The sequence below is a fragment of the Juglans microcarpa x Juglans regia genome, chromosome 3D (assembly GCF_004785595.1).
Source record: "Juglans microcarpa x Juglans regia isolate MS1-56 chromosome 3D, Jm3101_v1.0, whole genome shotgun sequence".
NCBI lineage: Eukaryota > Viridiplantae > Streptophyta > Magnoliopsida > Fagales > Juglandaceae > Juglans > Juglans microcarpa x Juglans regia.
This window is the reverse complement of record NC_054598.1, coordinates 29,262,933-29,266,448: the sequence shown is the minus strand read 5'-3', so window position 1 is coordinate 29,266,448 and position 3,516 is coordinate 29,262,933.

Genomic DNA, 3,516 nt, shown 5'->3' with positions numbered 1-3,516 from the left:
CAAACCAACGTCCCGCCATTTATAGGCAACTTCATCACTTCTATGCCACATCTCACGCGTCTCGGTAGCGCGTGCATCTTACCTTTCTAGTCCAAACTCTTTTGTCTTCATGATTTATCAAAAAATAATGAGAGGTCTTACTATCATTTTATTATTTTAAAGTATATTTAAAATTTTTATTTTTTTATTATTTTCTTTTAAATATTCTTTTAACAACCTTAATTATTAAAAAAAATTAAAAAAATATACAATTTCATTAATAGTTATTTTTACTTAAACAAAAAGAGTAGTAAATGACTGATAAGAACTAGTAAACCTATCATTATCTTTAAAAAAATATATTTACAATCGTGAATCATGAAATTGCCTCGTAATCGCTTTGAAAAACGTGAATAAAATATAAGACTCATATGAAAAAAAAAATTAATAATAGACCTTACTTTTTTTTAAAAACGATTACACAGTATTTACGCACTTCACAATTATATATAGAATTACTCCATCTTTTATCAAAACCCAAACTATTCAATTAGTTTTCTCTATTAATTAATCATTGAGAACATATATTTTGCACTTCCTAGGACCATTACAACTTCTAATTATTTAGACTTAAAAAATAAAGCTTCGATCCAATTATTTTATTAAGATGAATGAAAAACAAATAACACCATATACTCTTGGCGAAGGAATGTTGGCAATAATATACATTTCAATATTTTAATAATTTAATAAAGAGTATGATACACGTATAATTTTTTTTAATAATTCTTTATATAACTAAATTTTAAAATGATAATAATTTTATATAATAATATTATTTTCTTAAATTATTTTATAAAAATATCATTCATTTAAAATATAATTATATAAAGTACCATAAAGAAAGCGAAACAATGTTGCATGAAAATCATATCATTTTTAAATTGGTGAATATAAACATTACAGTTTATTTTACAATTTGTCAATGTAATATTCTCGCTTTATAAAAAAATATATATATATTAAAGTTTCTTTTATTCAAAATGTATATAAATATAAAGTCTTGCACCAAGATTAGTAATGCAAGGATTTTGCATACATGTTTGATGTTGCGGTTGACGTCCGATTAGAATTTTTGAGCAATTTTGTCTCAAACATGACCTTAAAAATCAAAAGAGATAAGCATTTTGCATACATGTTAGTGGTGTGATCTGCATGGTTTACGGACAAGATTTAATAATGTGAGATTTACATATCATATTTACTTATAAAAAAAAAAAAAAAAATTTACATATCATATTTATCTCTCTTAATTATAATAAAAAATTTGAGACAAAAATTACAAAAAATGAAAAATCTTGACCAGTTCCAACCTGCAACGACCAGTACTCGTCATCGCCGCCAGTGCTCCTTCGCATATCCATGAGAGATCTGTGTGCAACGTAGCTAGGAACATCCCCATGCCGCAGTACTATAACTATACAAGAAGCTCGTAATCTCGGGTGAGCAAAGGCGGGCTCGTTTGAAGTGCCAGGGCTCGTTTGAATAGTGAGATGAAATAAGACGATTTTAAACGAGTTAAATAAAATATTATTTTTGTTTTTGAATTTGAATTTGAAAAAATTAAATTATTTATTATATTTTATGTGAAAACTTAAGAAAATTGTAATGATGGGATGAGATAAAATCATCTCTATATCCAAACAAGGCCTTAAGTAAAAGTAAGAAAACACAATTTTTTTTTTTTAAGTAAGAAAGATATTTTATTAATCTTTGAAAATAGACGAGATCCAAGTACACAAGAAGATATAAGAAAAGCCTAGTTACAAGTAAAGCGTTGCGAAAAGCATCATAAAAGTCATTAAAATTTGTTCCATTCAATACAATAGATTATACCCAAAGTAACAATGTATGAAAGAAAAAGTCCATAAACTCCTTTAGTGAGAGTTCCCTATCCTCAAAACAATGATCATTCCTCACATTCCATGTGCACCACACATAGAGGCACCATCTTTCAAATAGCTGCGATCTGTTTGTTGCCCCGAATGCCTTTTCAACATGACAATAAATCTATCACCCTCCTAGGCATTACCCATGCAATGCCAAGCCTTGTGAATATTTCATCCCATACAGCCTTGACTACTTTACAATGAAGAAGGAGGTGATTTGTTGATTCACTATCATGTTTGTACATGAAGCACTGATCTATTATGTAGAGGCCACGCTTTCTCAGCTTGTCGATAGTCAGTATTTTTTCATGAGATGCCAGCCAACAATAGAAAGCAGCCTTTAAGGGAGCATTACTCCTCCAAATGCACTTCCAAGGAAAGGCATTCAGGGAATGGGTCGACAATACCTTGTAGTAGAATCTAACTGAGAAGTTCTTGTTCCCCGTAGGTGTCCAAAGCAATTTGTCCTCCCCATTTGTAGGTAAATTCAGCGCATATAACACACTGTAAAAGTTAGCAATGTCTCCCATTTCTCAATCCTGTACAGCTCTAATAAATCTCACTGACCAAAGAGTGGAATCAGAAGAGGTGTTCATGTTATCATCCACTAAAGCATCTTTATCTAATGCAATCCTATAAAGAAAGGGGAAAACGTTCTTCAAAGCAACAAGCCACACCAAATGTGTCGTGCCAAAATCTAATTTGATTGCCCTTACCCACCCCGAGTCTGCAATTAACAAGTAAGCCATCCCAACCATTATGAATAAATTTTCAAACACCCACACCATAAGCCCATCTTCCTTCGTTAGAGCACCAACCTCCCCATATACTCCATAATTAATATCGATAATGTTCCTCTAAAGAGCATCTCATTCCCGATGATATCGCCATATCCATTTTTTTAAAAGGGCCTTATTGAAAGTTCTCAATTTTCTAACCCCAAACCACCGTAGGACAAAGGTGTGTAGACTTTATCCCACTCAATCAAATGAAATTTTTTCACGTCCTCTAAATCGTCCCACAAGAAATCAAGAAAAATCTTCTCCAATCTATTCACCACTCTTGCGGGCAAAGGAAATAAAGTTAGAAAGTATGTTTAAAGATTGGATAATGTGCTCTTAATTAATGTGATTCTGCCACCTTTAGATAAGTAAATTATCTTCCAACCCGCCAATTTGCATTCGATCTTCTCAACAACCTCATCCCACATAGCCTTAGATTTATTAGAGGCCCCTTTAAAATAAAGTAGGAGAGCTCTCAAAGAACAAATCTGGTTAGGGTCCAGCTCACAGAAAATTAGTATGTCATCAGCGTATGTGAGAGATTGATAGACTACCCTATGAGGAACCACCCACTGAGAAACACAAGATGAAGCCCCTATCCGCCATCCCTTTCAACATTCTACTCAAAACAACTATTACTAAAATGAAAAAAAAAAAAAAGGGATAAAGAGTCCCCTTGTCTAAAGCCCCAAGGCTATTAAAGAAGCCTTCGGAAGTGCTGTTAACTAAAATAAAGAATCTAACTTTTGTAATACAATGTTTCATCCACTGACACCATCTTTTCCTAGATTTGTACCTGCCAAGTA